The 16,720-nt window shown below is 47.5% G+C and overlaps 1 protein-coding gene across 1 annotated transcript in view; it reads left to right on the forward strand.

Annotated features, from left to right (window-relative positions):
• The first annotated feature begins 951 nt into the window (after positions 1–951).
• Positions 952–16,720, forward strand: part of SCML4 (Scm polycomb group protein like 4) — an 84,148-nt gene continuing 68,379 nt past the window's right edge. Inside the window, exons 1-2 of the mRNA XM_005445721.3 lie at positions 952–1,097; positions 1,731–1,892. The gene's annotated coding sequence lies outside the window, so the exon portion shown is untranslated. The remainder of the gene's footprint in view (positions 1,098–1,730; positions 1,893–16,720) is intronic.

Consider the following 16,720-nt stretch of genomic DNA (forward strand, 5'->3'; position numbering starts at 1 on the left):
GGGAGCTGTGCAACACTCACAAACAACTGTGACAGCCCCCTTTGCTGGGATAATTTGATCTAGCACAGTCAATGGAGCATGGCAGAATTATTGTGATTGTTATTTATTATAAGCATTGCAGATTTTTTTTTTTTTTGGAGGTATGAGCTGCTAGTGCTGTGCTAAATAAGGGAAGACCTGATGCCTTTGGTGATGAGTGACTGGAAATGAGGTGAAAAGTCGCTCCCGCATCCTGCCCAAATGCCTTGGTATGGCTGCGAAAGCTGGTATTTCTACATATTATGGATATCATTGCCTGGCCATACCTGTAAAATTACCCACGCAGCTGACTCTGTGTGTTTGTGTGCAGGGGTGTGTATGTGCACGAGTGAGCAATGCTGTACATGCACAGCTAGTGTTGCCGGCAAAAACATCCCAAGCGCTATTCCCCTGATTTCCATGTAAATTATCCAAAACAAAGTGACTGGTCCTTCCCATCTGTGGCATCACGTAAGCTCAGCATCGGCCAGGCTGGGACAAAGGGCTGATGCTACAGTCCGGTTTCCATGGAAACAGAGGAGGGGTAGTGAATCCAGAAATGTTGCGAACACCCCTTCTTCTTGTTGCAGCCCAATGAACGGTATTGCGAAAGATACTGCTTTTGGGGGGGTGGGGAGAAGAGTCCAAACGTCTTTACCTTTCAGCTTGTGGAGTTCCTGAAATAAAAAGAAATGGCAATTTTTTTTCTCAGTGTAGCTGCGAAGAGAAAGGAAACCTGACGCGCAGGCCTCGTTTTCTGCGGGTAAAATGTGTGTGTTCTTTAAAAGGCAGTGGTTGGCTGCTTTTCCGGACATGATGTGGTTGAAGCTGTCATCGTAATGGAAATTCATTGCTGTAGCTATGGTAAATCGAGTTTTCTGCCTGTGCTGAATGCATTAGTCTAATGAGATGTTTGCAGCTGGAGAGCTGAGCTGCTGGAGACTTACACTGTGCTAAAAGACAGGGAGAAGATGGCTTTTGCCGGGGTCTGTGTGACTGTGCTGAAAGTCCTCTGCCCTTTGGGTCCCAATGCCTGGGCTGTCTAAAGACACTGCTCAGTCTTTTAACCTAAGCAATAGGTAAGGGGAAAGCATGCTTCTTCTTCTCTGCCTGATGTTTGTCATTGAGCCTTGTCGGAGCAGTTCTCATTCTGCTTGTCTGTACGGTAACTTTACAGCTCCTCAGTTGGAGCCTCTCTTCACCAAAGCACACCCTTCCTTAGCCCTGGGAGCACTTTGTGTGAGGAGAGGGGCAGCAGGTCCGTGTGCGCCGCCGGCTCGTGCTGCGCGGCAGTGGGAGCGTGCATGGGGGTGGGGGGGTGTGCACTAGTTGGTGAAGACTTCTGACTACAGAGCACTCTGCATGCAGAGCGGCTTCGGGCTTTTCCGAACCTGAATCTAAGTGGGGGTATTTTTGCTACCAGGTAAATGCCTCTTCCATTTAAAAAGCAACTTATTCTGCAAGATACGTAGTGGGCAGTATTCATACCACAGATTTGGGGGTTTAGTATAGTTCATAGAGCAATGAGTTTAGTTATAATCTCTTTATACCTTCATACCAGATGCTAAGTTGAATTTTTGTCCTTAACTGAAAACTGAAGGCAGTGATACTTTTTATATGCTGGGCTTTTCCTTCGAGACTACCAGGCATCTAGCTTACGAGAGATGCTGAGCAGCATACTTTAGCAGAGATGTTTATGTCTGTCTTTTCAGGTGTTGGAAAGGTAACTTTGAGAGAGGACAGAGCATGGGGGTGAAACATATGCGCGTGCCCGGCTAGCCCTGCCCGTCCCCCCTTAGCTCCCCAAGCCTCCGCTGCTGCCCCAGCCCGCAGCCCACTGCTCGCCGACGGAGGGTGAAGCCCGGTGTGGTTCAGTGAGTAATTCCGCCTGTGAGGTCTGGGTGCCGTTTCCCTTTCCATAGCTGGTGAATGACTGTGAGCATTGGTGTCTTTGCCTCGGGTTCAACTCACAGGAGCAGTCTGGCAGAAAGAAGTTGCTTTTGGTTTTGGTGCATGTGAGGCTTGTGGCAAGAATATAAAGTTAGTCTGGCGAGCTGCAGAAGGAAAGTTGTTTGAATTCTCTGCTTGGAGGGGGATTTCTGTTTAATTCTGGGTTGATTTCAAGAGGCTTCTGAAGACATTTTGCTCAAGGATAGACCAAGGGCTTTTCAAATTGAATAAAAGCACAATGGAAAATGTGAAGCACGTAAAGGGGGGTTAAGCAGCAAATACTTGGAAAGTATGGGGATGCTGTTATTTGTGGGAGAGGGCTGGAGTCTCAAGAGTGTCTTTGTGCTACAAGAGTACTTACAACCTCCTCCAGCACACTGTAAAGCTAAGCACACCAGGCTCAATCAGATGGTGGTGTAAATCAGCATAACTTCCTTGGCTCCAGCCTCATTTGACACCAGCTGAGGATATGGCTTGGAGATTTCCAAGTTCAGGGTTTGTGATTTTATTTAGATGAGGTGTTTCCTAATCCTCTCTGACTGCGGGTGACTTTTAATTTTAATCCAGATGTTGCACTGATTTGCCTGATAAGGCAGAGCCCCTCTGCCCTGTCATAAAAGTTATTTAGCTGATGCACATGTTCCTCAGATTAGAAAGGCTGGCAGTGGCACAAGCTGTTTAATGATGGAGTGTGGGAAAGGAATGGAAAAAAAATAATCTATGAACAGAAAAAGTACATGTGCTGAATTAGATCAGAAACTGCAGAAGGTATACTGCGAGAAATGCTTTGTTGTTGTAGCACAGTAACTCTGATATTTGTTATATTTTTAGCGGAAATATTTAACTTGAGTATTTTCCTATGTTTTGTGGAGAAGAGTGGGTAGAAAGACACAATTTTCTTTCTTGGCAATCAGTACCTTGCCCTGAGGTTTCTCACCTGCTGGGAACACATGACCGTACAGGTGCTTGATGGTGGCTTTGGTACCTAGAAAGAAGAATTTGCAGTAATATGCTTTTCCCTCAGCCATTCTCTTAGCTCTGTGCTTGACACAAAAATTTGGCTTTTTTGATACATATAACAGAAAATAAGTTTAAAAGAGAAACACCGTAGAGCACCTCATCATGGTACATGAGTGACACCCTCAGCTTCCCAAGGCTGAGATGTGACCTTACATAAATGTCTCCCTAGCACCCTCCCTCCCTTGAATTTAAGATAACATAAAAAAGGAAAAATGCAAAAGAGGGCACAGGTCATAGGGTGAAGCAATGGAGCAGGGTGTGGGATGATTGTCCTTTAACAGCCTGGGAACAAGAGACAGGCAGGTCCTGCCAGCTGGGCTCCTGCCTGCTCCCTCACCCAGACCTGCTGGGACAAGGCAGAGGAGCAAGGGGCTCGCTGCTGGGCTATGGGCTTCCCTCATGGGACGCATCCATCCACCTTGTCCCTGGTCATGCCAGGACCTGTTGGCACCCTCACAGGCTCCCCCAGCATCCAGCGCTGGTGGGAGCTGACCTGAACCCCACAGTAGAAAAGAGGAAGATTTAACCAACTCCCCCAACATCACCATTTCTCACTGGGCTCTGACCAGAGGTACTCAGAGGCTCCTTTCCTGCTGTGGACTGAGCTCATGTCACTAACACTAGCCAATACTCCTAGTATTAGCTTGAAAACATCCAGGGTACTTCAGAGACCGAGGCCCGCTCTCCTGCAAACAGTGGGGAATCCATGCCAGCCTGGCAAATAAATACACAGTGCAAAAGCATGGTTTGGGTAGGGAAGACCTTCAGGAAATAGTTGGTGAGAGTAAGACACCAATGATTTCTGTTAAATGTTGAAGGAAGAAAAATGTCTATGTTTGATAACACTGAAGTCAGCAAAGCCCTGTTACCTTCAGGGGATTTTAGTTCACTTTCATAAAGCGTACTCAATGGCATCATGGTGTTTTTTAAAAGTAACGATGAGAAAAAAAAAAGCCTCAATTCCCTAAAATCCTGCACTACTTCTCTCCATACAGCTTTAAAATGGTGCAAAGGAGGAGTCAGCTTTATTTACATAAAACACTCCCAGCTGAGTTCTTCAGCTGACCATTAAGAGCAACTACAGTATTTAACAGGTGAGGGTCACCACTAGGCTCACTGTAGTGAGAATGAACAATAATTGGTTTACTTAGGCAATGAAAAATATTCCAGGCTTACCTTAAATAGAAAAATTAATTACATGTACTATTTCTGTTGTAACAAGTCGCCTCGTGAGGAATTGGTTTCCTGTCAGAAAATGCAAAATTTTCTCTTTATTTTGCTGTGTATTAAAAAAATACTCATTCAAAATTGTGTGTCAGGGGATTACATGCTGCTCTGCCAAACAGAATCATGATATATGCATGCATTAAATGTGCTAGCTAAATTTGCTATTGACTAATAAATTTGAAAATAATTTATAACCTATGCTAGCATCTTTGCACCAAATCTTCCTATTGATGAGAATGAAAGGATTGACAAAAGAAAGGATGACGTGCAGTGAAGGTGTGGTTAAAATTTGCTAATTAAAGATCTAAACTTCTGATATTCTTTTTTCAAATAAAGCCTTATAAAGATGATAAAATTGTAAGTAATTCATTAATATTGACCGCTCCCTTTAGGAACTAGTGTAAATTTGGACCAAATACAAAATTGTCCAGAGAGATTCTGGATGTGTAATTATCTCCTGCTGAAGGATGAATAATTCCTCTTGAACCAAACAGTTTGCTGTTGCCCTGCAGTTTATCCTGACCCCATCTTTAAAGGTGATTCTCATTGTACAGGGGAATGGTGCTATAAATGCTAGACTTCTGCTCTCTGTCCGTTTGAGTCTGTTTAGTTTGGGTGTGGGATGCAAAGGATGGGGGTTCCTTTCCATCCCTGGCCAGCCGTGGGGCCAGGAATACGCCTCTATTTTCCTGCTCCACTTACCTGGCATGTGTGCTGACACCAGCATCCTTGGCATTCAAAATGCCAGAATGACAAAAGCTTTCAGAGGAGCCAGCTGTTGCTCTCCTTGCTTTGAGTGTTTATATAGGTGGAGCTCCCAGGAGTATTCCCCAGCATTTTCTTGATTTATGACAGGTGTGACTGAAATCGAGCATTCAGGGTTGGGCCCTAAATTGCTCTCAGTGCTTTCGTTACCATAGTTCTTGCAGGGGGTCTGCTCCTGCCTGCATCGTGGTACACATGCACCCTGGGTGCCCACGCAACTCTGTTGTGGCTCCCACCTGGGTGCAGCGTGCCAGGGAGCAGCAGCAGCTCAGCTGCGGGACCTCCGCTAGCACCTGTGCCAGCCTTGTTTTCCCAACAAGAGCTGCAAAGTGTTAATCCCACAGCACGTGTAGCAATAGGCGATTCCTCATAATATCCTCCAAGATCTCAAGCAGCAGAAGTAATTTGTAAAAAATCAGTTATATTTCTCTTTGACGTGCTCCCTGGATGTGAGCAACAGGTGTGCATGTGCTCTTTGCTGAGGGACCAGACTCAGAGAGCTGCCCTACCTCTCTGCTGTGTAAATACCTTTTCCTGATGCTTGCCTCCATCTCTCCATGCTTCTACTTGTGTGTCAACGGTGTGAAGAAGGTATCACAAAATGTGGTGTGTTTTACTCGGTGGGAGGTGAAGGGAAGGTATGAGATGCTTTCTTCATTCACCCCATCTTCCTGCAGGTGTCATGCACCTGAGATTCCAATGCAGAAGCTAACTGTGAGTGCTTTTGGTTTCAAAACTGATTTAGACTTAATGTCAGATATGGACATACTGTCCCCACACACCAACCCTGGCAGGGCAGACTCCCGAGAGCCAGTTTCCCCACAGCTGACAAGGCTACCTGAGGGCTGCAGTGAGCATTTCCTACAAGGAAAGTCATAGAATCATTTAGGTTGCAAAAGATCTTTAAGGTCGTCAAGTCCAACCGTTAACCTAACACAGCCAAGTCCACTGCTAAACCATGTCCCTAAGTGCCACATCTACACAAGACAGCTCCCCGGAGGAAGATGCTGCCCTGAGATGTCTCTGGGCCGAGGATGCTGGCTCGCAGGCGGCTGTCTGGGTGAGGGGGTCTCAGTGGTACTGTGCCTTAGCCCCTTCGCACTAGCAGGAGGAAGCTGCCATGTCCCTGGGGTGCGCGGGAAATCCTTGAAGACCTGAAAGCCTCTAAGCATCATTGGCCCCCGATGAGTTCTTCCTGCCTGCCTGCCAGGGAGGACACCACAGACAGGTAAGTTTTTAACCCAAGACCTTGCCTTGTGACACAGGCAGATTTATTGAGAATTATGGTCGTTGTCATCCCGAGAGGACCCAGCGAATGTTTAGGCACTCTGTAAACTCACAGTCAGAGGGATTGTGTCACTCAAACGCTGCAAGTCTATCAGGAGAGAGGAGAGGTGGGAGCAAGGGGCTGCAACTGGTCCCGTTTGCTGGGCATCCTGTTGCAACCTGCTGTCCCCTTGCCATGAAATCAGTTTCTCAGGTACCCTCCTGCTCCCCGAGTGCCTTCCCCTTCTCCCTGGCTGCAGGATGCAGCCTGGGTTTGGGGCAGAGCTGGCACACCTGAGCCGTGGGGTTGGCACTGCACCCAAGGGCCAGTGGAGGCTCTCCTGGGGGGCAGCGGAGGGGCATGGCAACGCCAAGGTGGGCACAAGCAGGTTTGGAGGGGGGGCTCCTTTTTACAGTCGGTGTGTAAAATTATTTCCAGAGTATACATCAGAGGTCTGCAGCCATATGCACCCGTGGGCACTGTGGGGAGAGAAACATGTCTCAGAGGAGAGAGCAAAGATTTGGGAGGGAGCTTCACACCTGGCCAGGGACAGAAGAGATTTTGAAAGGAGAGGCGGTCCCTGAACAGGGGAAGGGGAAGCTCTGGGGCCTTAGCTGAGGGCAAACCCGAAGGGGAACATTGCAAGAGGGGAATCCCTGTTAAGGACAGAGATTGCTTGGTATTTTTTGTCTCTGCTGTCATTTTTATTTGGGGCTGAGCTGCCGCCATGCCTGGCCATCCTGGGCTGTCCTGCCGTGCAAGCAGGGTGGTGGTGTTGGCTGGTCCATCTCGGCTGGCACCCGGCTCTGTGGGGAGATGCCTGCATGCTCTCACTGCTTCTTCCTCAAGCTTGGACAGATGCAGCAGCCCAGAGCTGACACAGGGATGCTGGAAAGACCTCGGGGGTTTCTTGGTGACTCCTCTGGAAAAGCCCCCCAGCATTCAATAGGGACATAACCCAGCAGAGTGCTATGGAGTCAAATAGTAGATAAGGCCTTTTCAATATGTATCTGCATATTTCCATGAGCATGTACATGCATAGGAACCAACCCATTGAACTGTGCAATAGAGACAGAGAATTTTTCCTTGTTTTCCATCTGAAAGAATAAACAAGTGAATCAGTATTACTTATTGCCACTAGGAAGAAATGTCTTGTGGAGGACATGTCTTGTGGACAACATGTCTTTGGCATGGCATCTTAAAAATCTTACACAGGGAACTGAAGGAGGACTTCAGTAATACTGTATTTGACACATTTTTAAGATATGTTTACCACTGAAGATGTCTTTCCTCTGACTCAGAAAAGCGTCAGCCTGGTGAGGGCTCTTGTTTTGCAAATGCTCAGTGCAACTTCCTAAGAGAGCATCCATGAAAAGAAATGGCACAAAAGGTCTCTCTCCCCTTTCCTGCACTAGGTGCCATTAAAGCAAGGGCTCACCTTTTGGTGCCATGAAAAGAGGGAGTTGCAGCAGGTGGCCCAGCTTTTCCAGGTGAGCGTGTTCCCTTGCTGCAGCTTGAGCAGCTGCTGAGGAGGCAGTGAGCAAGTGAGCAGGAAAGGTGCGTGGCCCTGCTCTGTCCCTGTGGGATGGCAGGGACTCCACTGCCACCAGCATGAACAACAACGCAACAAATAGAGCTTCAGTGCGGGTGTGTAGTAAACACACACACAGAGTAAAAATAAATAGAAGAGAGGATGTCTTCGAGAAACTGTTTATGATCATTATTTATGTATATGTGGAAACTCAGTACCCTTTCCCCTATTGCCTTAAAAAAAGGTTTATAACATTTATCTCCCAATTTCATCTGGCAGCCTCCATCTATTTCCCTATAAACGATGAATGAGATGTGCCTAGTAACTGTCTCTTATGGCTCAGTAAATACTTGAATTTATTTGCATATTAAGTCAGCCACGTTTATATTGTGCTCGCTAAATGCAGCAACACAAAATGCCACACAGAGGAGGCTAGTCGGCCATTAATGTGCTGAGGATTTATGTGAATGGCTGCCTTTAACATTAATGGAAGTTATCTACACAAATCGCCTTCCAATGGGGGAATAGGCCATAATGTATGTAAACACATATTACTCACTGCCGTTTAGTCATTCAAGAGGATGCTTAGCAATCTAAACCACTGCTCTGGTGCTGATACTCAGTTTTCCTTAAAAGGTGGGAAGGAAGGGTGCTGCTCCCATAGGGTGTTGTGTCACATCTGAGCCGGCACACGCTTGGAGGTGGCTGCAGTCCTTCAGGCTTCAGTGGGACACGGGGGAGAAAAGTTTTGCAGGGCTGAGTCCTTACTGGACCAGTGTCCCATGTGGGAGCAGGGGCAGCTCTGCTGGGTGGGTTGCAAGATCTGGGAGAAGATGATCCCTCTTTGTCCCTCATAAGCTTTTGATGTGGCTGGGTAAGGCATTCCCTGTTTCCCACCTGAAGTTCTTGATGCACGCTCCGATGCCACTGCCTTTCAGGAGGCCTTGCAGTGACCCTTCTGGTTTGGTCAGACTGCCATTTACTCTCTTGCCCTGGAGGCCACATTGGTGCAGGTCAGCGATCAGTGCGGCTGGGCTCTACCCACACATGCCAAAAGGTTGTCCATGTCCTCTGCAACACTGGGAGCTTCGGGATGCCTGCCTGGAGCCCCCAGGGGTTGCTGTATTGGTACTGCCTGGCTGTGGAGGCTGCAGACATGGGCAAGGTGTGCTCAGGGGAGAAACCAGCTTTGCTCTCCCTTTGCAAGTCTATTTTTTGCCTTTCTTGTCTGGGTGAAAGGCAGCGGTGTGCCTGGGGGATGCAAACCCTGCTGCACCCTCAGCTCAGCTCAAACCCCTTTGTGCAACCAGGGCAGGAAGGGTGCGCAGTGATGGCTGAAGCCAGGTGCTCTCCCTCAGCCTGCCTTGGGGCCAGAGCCTTTTTTCTTACTGACCTGCCGCTCAGCCCTGCCTGCTCCCCGGGGTGGCTGAGTGGAGCAGCTATGTACCTTACTTATTTGCAGTCATTTATCTGATTTTGGTCTGGGAACCGGGGCTTCTCTCTGGCTTCCCAGCAATGCCAAGGTGAAGCACGACAGCTTTGACCGAGTTTCACAGTGAGTGTTAGAGATTGCGCACAGTGCTGATACTGAAAATCTGCAAGCCCTGGTGAGGTGGAGCCATGCTGTTTCTCAGAGGTGCGTTTTAATCTGAACTTGCCCTTTCTACTGCTCCCTGGCCCAGCTTGCCTCTTGTGGACCTCTGCTCCATCAGCATGGGTGCATGTATTGCCCAGAAGCCAGGATGAGAACCTGCTCTTGGCTTGCTGGTGAGGGCTGGAGCTGGGGCTGGGTGGCCAAACCTCAGCTGCAGTGCTGTCCCCTCAGCTGTCTCAGCTGTGGGAGAGCACTGAGGTGCAAAAGATGCTCCCAGCTTTCTGGCCATGCTGTCCTCCTCACCAGCCCTCCCTGGTCAGCCACAAAGCCCTGCGCAGTGCTGAGCATTTTTTTTTTTCCCTGCCAGCCAGAGGAGACAGAAGCCAGGCAGGTGAACAAGGAAAACATCATGATAAGAGGACAAGCTCCATGGGCATCCTGACGTTCACATGGGTGCATATGGCACTGCTGCCCCGTTGCTCAGGAGGCACCTCACAGGTCTATTAGATCAGAGATATTTATCAGTTGTTGCTTTTCCCTTGATGGTATTTGCTGGACACACATTCATGTGTTTTTTTCCTCCCAGGATTGCTGTAGTTGCATTAATCCTCTGAAGCTAAGCCTGTGCAAATATCCTTCCCTCTCAGAACATGGGCTTTTTGGGTGATGCTAAAGAAAAAACAGAAAACATAGCTCGTCTTCTCTTTATCGTTGACTAGATGAAGGTAAATTTACTAAAAAAAAAAATAAATGGCTAATGGACTGATCACAATGTTGGCAGCCACAGCTGCCTCTCCAAATTCCCACCTGATGCTGGAGATGGCCTCAATCCCTGGCATTACATTAGGCAGCCTCACATCCTCACCAGCCTGGTGGGATACCCAGCACTCCACACCCTGGACTCAGGGCTGGTCAGCAAAATTGTGCAGCATCCCAGAGTCAGCTAAAAAAACCTACACCAGCAAAAATGCAGTTTTGCTGCTGCAAGACACTTAGGTGCCAGGGGGTTTGCTCTGTGCAGCTCAGTCTAGTGGGTAGCTGTGTGTTGCCCCCATCCCTGCATGGCCACAGATTTGTGTGTTTGTTACATGAACACTCAGGAGCTCCTGTGTGCCAGGGCACCCTGCAGCAGGCATGAAGAAGCATTGGTGGCCTGTGCTGGTCCTCTGGGATGTTTGGTTTTGAGCTCTTTGGTATGGGGGGAGACTCCTGGGAGAAACCTTCAACTTCAGAGACATTTTTATTAACAGGAATTTTAGAGATGGTAGTATTCGTGCAATCTCGGGTGTTTCAGAACTTATATTAAATTTACCTGCCATGGTTGCTACCTATGATTTCTAATTAAATGAGGTTATTAAACTGGGAGACAATACTGCAAAAATTATGATCTTTTATCCTTACCCATTATTTTTACACACTTAGCAGTGGCAGTCTCTGTTGACAACAGGGACCAGTGCTGAGCTGGCAGAGAAACCCAACTTCTTGTCATTGCCGAAAAGAAAGATCTGCTCAGGTGAGCTACTATTAACCTTGTGCCAGGGCTATTGTCTGTCAGCTTAGGTCACATGGAGCAAGAGGGTCTGTCCAGGGAAGGGCTGAATGTTTAATGGTGGACCTGGCAGTGTTAGGTTAACGGCTGGACTTGCAACTTAAATGATTCTGTGATTCTATGATGAGGGTATTTATTGACCTGGGTAGGCAGGAGGCTGCCCCACGCTGAGGAGAAAACAGTGAGCGGTCGGGCTGTGCGGTCTGGAGGGAGGCACACAGGCACATCCTCCTCAGTGAAATGTTGAGTGCAGGACTGATTAAGGCTTCTGGTGGGTGATCTATTCTAATTAATTTGGAAGCTGGGGAGTTCTCCCAAACTCATTAATATTTAGCTCTGCAGATACAGAAGTCTCATGCATAGGGACATACAGGAGGGAGTGATGAGCTCACAGGAACCCATCGCCCTGCCTGGGTGAAAGCTTCAGAGCAGGCAGGGAGCTGGGAGGTGAAAATTGTGAGGCTCCAGCCCCTCTCACGTGCCCTCAGGGACTCGGGGCACGGCTTGGTGAGTGCAGCTGCAAGTGAGCCCCGCCAGAGGTTGTGCTGAGGAAAATGGTCCCCAGGGCCAAAGAAGGGGAGAGCTTGCCAGAGCAGACAAAAACTGCTGTGCATGCACATCTGTGTGCTTTAGGACATAGCATGAGCCTGTTTCCCCCAACATCATGTGAGATTACAGAAACACGTGAGATGTAGGTCCGATGGCGAACAGGGCTGTGCTTGCCCCTGAGTTATTTCTACCATCAGTGCCAGCACGTGGGTACGTGTGTAACCATGAGGACACTTGTGTCTGGCACTTAACGGCTAAACAAAAGTGCAGATGAACTGAAACTGGAAATGGTAGTCTTGCCGTGTGCTCAGCCTGTGTTGCAGGCTTTGACTGCAGCCTTAATTGCTGTTCAATTAAGAAGTGTTGCTAGTCAGAGATATTTTAATGATTATTGTTAGTAAGTCTGGGAGCCAGTGCACTGCTTTTTTTATGATTTTTTTTTGGCAACAGGGAAATAAGTGGCAACAGAATAAATAAATAAAGTCAGCCTCTGAAAAGGTCACATTTGCTTACAGTCACAGTCAATGTGCCAGTTTCTTATGCTAATTTTGGGACAGTGAAAAACTTGACACTATGGTCCTGCTGCCTGGTGATTGCTAGAAAGGGCAGCTCAGGCTGGTCAATATAGGGGTGTTAAAGCATCGGGAGAGAAATGATGTGCTGGGAAGGCCAGGAGAGTGTGCTCCATAAGGGGACACAAAACTAGAGGCAAGTGGAAGGAAAATGAAATAAATAAAGTCTGAAATCCCTCCAGGTATTCAGGAGGCATCATGCGCTTTGCATGGCACCGTGCCACAGCCCCTTGCAGGCTCCTTGCAAGCATGGAAGATCTCTCTGAATGAAGTATGTTAAAATCATTTGTTCTCAGAGATGATAAAGGAGCTAAGAAAGCTTGTGGGGAAAAATAGGATAAAAACTGAGTGGAGAAAATGGCTTCAGACAAAGAATTTAGGTCATAATGATGACATTGATGGTGTTGGATCCCGTATGAATTACAATGCAAAAGAGTAAATCTGACTTTGGGCTTTAACGTGCAGAGGGAACAGTTTGCAGTAGGACATTTTGCCTGTTGTACTGTGGGTGTCTGAAACACACCTGATCCACTGACATTTAGAAAGTGCCTTGGATTTTCAAGGGAGACACAAGAAGCATTTCAATCTGCCATTTTCTTTCCTTTGCAATTTCACAAAGATTTCATGAAGAGATACATACTAATAGTCTCAAACACTGTACTGCCCCAAAGAGCTTACAACATGTCCCTGAGTGATGTGGTCACACACACAAACCAAAAAAAAGATGACTTACCTCTATCCAATGTCCCATCCCCTGTGCAGGGGCAGGCAGTGAACTGCGACTTGCAGATACTTTATCTGTCTCATAACCACTTGCGCTTTCTCACTGGCAGAAGAAATAGATTAAAAGCCAAAACATTTTATTGAACAATTTTGAAATGATTCTGCAGGGGAGAAATGTGCCTGGGACCTGGAGGTGCTTATGAAGGCTTCTGGGTTATGGAGATTTGTGGGATGGGGGAGCAGAGCAGACCACCCTCCCGACCAGGGCTCGTGCAGGCACACTTCTCACCAAGCGCCCACTGCACTTGGCAGGTGGTGGTGGTCTCCCTTCTCAGGGAAAGGCAGATGCCACCAGTCATGACTGTGAGTTGCTTCTCTAGTGATTCATGTACTGGGGCAGTCCTCAGACACCAAGTGGCTCCCAGAGCCCCCACTGCCACCGAGTGTGAAAACAACCTCTGTGCTAAATCAGAATTTGACACAGTGGGTGGCTGTTGTCAGGCTCAGGCTGCTGTGTGCTGCAGTCTGTGCATGGAGACATTTCTTCCTTAGCAGCCCCGGGTATTTCCACAGAGCTGTGATGAGTTGTCTTTGCTACTCAGATTGTTGTCCCAGTTAGTTAGAAGAAATGTAGCCAGGAATGGAAGACATTGCCATTCTCTGCTAGAAATTCTCTTGCCAATTTTGTGATGCAGACATAGAAAATATAACAATAATGACACCTCGAGAACCAGTAAACAATTCAATGCATTTGGGGAAAAAAATCACCGCATGCAGGGGGTGAGTATGCAATACGAGCTCCTCTCTGGTCCCAGAGAGCACTGTTTTGGAGGCTTAAGCTGGACTGCCAGAGTGTATATGCCCTGTGCTAGTTGCTCTCACCGATTAGTGTCGGAATTACACAGGGGCCAAACCCTGTGACTGGTTTCCATAATATACCTGAAAGCTTCCTGTTACTTGCTCTCGCAGCTGGTTTGGAAGTGTGCCTTCTACTGACAGGCACTTGCAAGCACAAATGAACTGGAAATTCATTCAATGGAACCTTTCATCTGGGGTGTGTTGTTTTTTTTTAAAGAACACTAAAAGCAGACATTTAATCAGTACAATTTCGCAACATCTATCATATGACCAAGGTATGCAGATGATGACAGACAAGCCAGCTGGAGCAGTTTTGTTCTGAGTATTGAGTTTCTAGGTGATAAAAACAGGGTTGTTGCCAAACACAATGAAAAAAAAATCTAGAAAACAGGAAATGGTCCTTCATTGGATGGGGAAATGGATCAAAACAGCTCTGGGAAGTGAAGGTTATATATTTGTTTAGAAAATGAATTACAGATATAATCAATCAGGAGCAAACTTTGCTCTTGGGTGCTGCACGCTTTAGTAACCAGCCTACTAGCAAAGCTTTGCTTCCCAGTCACAGTGAGTCACACCTTGCTGACTGTGGTGTTCCCACAGTTGAGTCTTAGGTCTGGGATATTTTGTGGTTTCCCAGCCTGTTTTTATTCCAAATGTGTCCACCCTGCATTTTGAGAGCCACCTGCAGCCCCCTCCAAAGACAGATCCAGTGTCCAGGCAGCCAGCAAGCCTGCGAGCGGCCAGAACTTGCCTTCCCAAAAAGGGGTGTGCCAGGGTGAAATCACAGTTGGTGGCCTGATACACCACAGACAACCTCTGCCAGCCTGCCCAGTGGTCACCTGGGCACCAGAGTTTTTCTTCTGAAGTGGGAAGCGGTAGCCATGGGGTGCCTGTCTAGTTCCCAAGCAGTCCTGGGTAATGCAGCAGACTCTAGCAAGTGGTGCATGTGCCTTTCTTGTTCCTGAATTTAAGGATTAAATGAATATCCTTTTATTTATGCTGTCCAATTACAATGTTAAAAATTGGTTTGAATATAAACTTATCTCCCGTGCATGGAAATGAAAGCTTTGAGCATCTTCAGAAGCTGTGGTCCCTGAAATCTCCAAAGACAGAAACATAAGAGCCACTCCAGTTCATGCCAGAAAAGGATGAATCTTTTATAAGTATTATTTCTCAAAATGTAATATAAAAAGTGCAGCAGGTCTCTAAGGAATAAGGATAACTTTATGTGAGAAATGTGTGAAATTCCTGCCCTCCAAGAAAATATATTTCCCTACTGACTTTCGTAATATAACTTCTTCAGATTTAGGGGGTTAATTTATTTCCTGGGACAGATATCTGTGGTAGCAGTATCAGCTGGTATGTGCGATCCAGCCAAGTGTGTTGATGTTGGAGAGAAATCATACTGGAGTCAGTGGTTGACTATAACTGGTGACTGAAAGGGAGGCAGAGCCATGGGCAATGAGGGAGCAGGACGACCGGGCATGGCTGCTGAGCCCCCCGGGAGTCACCGGTGCGCTGCTGGGGTATCATTTGGGCAGGAGAAGTAGTGGACTGCTTCTTCAGTGCTCAGACTGCCTAGAGAGCACATTTTATTGGGAAGGGGGGGATGCCCCACTTCTTTTTGCAAAATGGGCACATTAGCCCTGGTGATTTCATGCAGTAGGCGTAATTTGGCAAGGAGGGAAGCACAGAAGCTTTATTCCATATTATGGACTCGGGAAAGGTAGGGAATGATGGCAGTTGTACCCAGCACAGGGGCTGTCTCTGTTAAAAATGTATTTACTTGGCAAAGTAATTGAGGATGGTAGTATGTAAGTCATAATGAAATACCTAGAGTAGCACAGGAGGCAATAAATGCCAGCAGGCCACCTCAAGCTGCTCACCATGCCAGTTTTCTCTTTTCCACTATAACATTTGCTCGTATTTCTTATTAAGCTACTGGAGGCCCACCAGATCTGGGAAAGACAAGGAGTTTTTCAATTTGACTCCAGTTTCTGTGCTAATGACTCCGCTAATTCCAGCTGGTTTCAGGGATCAGCCCAGGTTGTGCAGCCCAGGCTGGCCCCCAGCACAGCAGGTTCTGGCGAAAGGCTGGGGCAGGGGGGGAAGCACCTTGCACCTTGCTGTCCTGCCAGTGTTCTGAGGGTGGAAAGTTCTTTCCCATCCCATTCTGGGTTCAAACCACAGCCATTTCATTGCGCGTGGGAGAAAGTCACTGAGCCGGTGCCCTTGTATGCAGCATGTGAGGTGAGGATAGAGTTGCCCTGTGATGAACACACACAACAAGGGAGAGCCCTGACAGCAGATGATGAAAGGCTAGGACCTCATACTGGGTAACAGTTTGCCATCAAGGGACCACCTCATCATAACAGAGCACCCCCTTTTACAAACAGAAAAGAGGGACAGCTCTCAGCTTTCTCTGCTCTGCCTAATATTAGCATCCTCCCTGGCTCTCATCCAGGCTGCTCCATCCAACGCACCGAAGACAAATCTGCAGTTCAGGGGCCAACATTAGCCACACGGATGCAAGCTATGCTGCACCCTTGAGCCCTGGAGACAGGCATTAGTCCTGCTCCTCCTTTATTGAGTAGTATAGCTGTAATTAGAAAGAATCCTGCTTGGCTCTGAGTGTGACAGGGACTAGAGTTTCATTGGCCCATGTGCAATGCGTGCCCAGGCAGGTGGTGAGCAGGGCTGGGGTGAGTCTGCCTCTTTTGCTGCTTTCCAGCTGTTCCATCCTGACACAGCTTATTTTGCTGTTTTCCAACAGAAGTTCTGTTACACCTTGCTCTTTACTGCAAAATGTTCACCTCAAAAGTTTATTTTTATACACTGTGTTTTCCAAAAAGTCCCAGCCAGCTCTCACTGCAGTATGCACCAGGCAAGTCGGATAAGCATCACAAATCCTTGCACATGTGCTTGTTTTTATCACACTGGTGAGACTTTCTCTCCGCTGTCTTTTCCTGTTTGCTCTCCTCCATCGCCTCCACAGAAATGTGTACAAAATCACTTCTCAACTTGTCCTGTCCCAAACGCATCCCAGAGGGATTCTGTGTGGTGACAGGGCACATAGGATCTAGAGAAATGAGAAGTG

The sequence above is a fragment of the Falco cherrug genome, chromosome 6 (genome assembly GCF_023634085.1).
Source record: "Falco cherrug isolate bFalChe1 chromosome 6, bFalChe1.pri, whole genome shotgun sequence".
In the NCBI taxonomy this organism is placed as follows: domain Eukaryota; kingdom Metazoa; phylum Chordata; class Aves; order Falconiformes; family Falconidae; genus Falco; species Falco cherrug.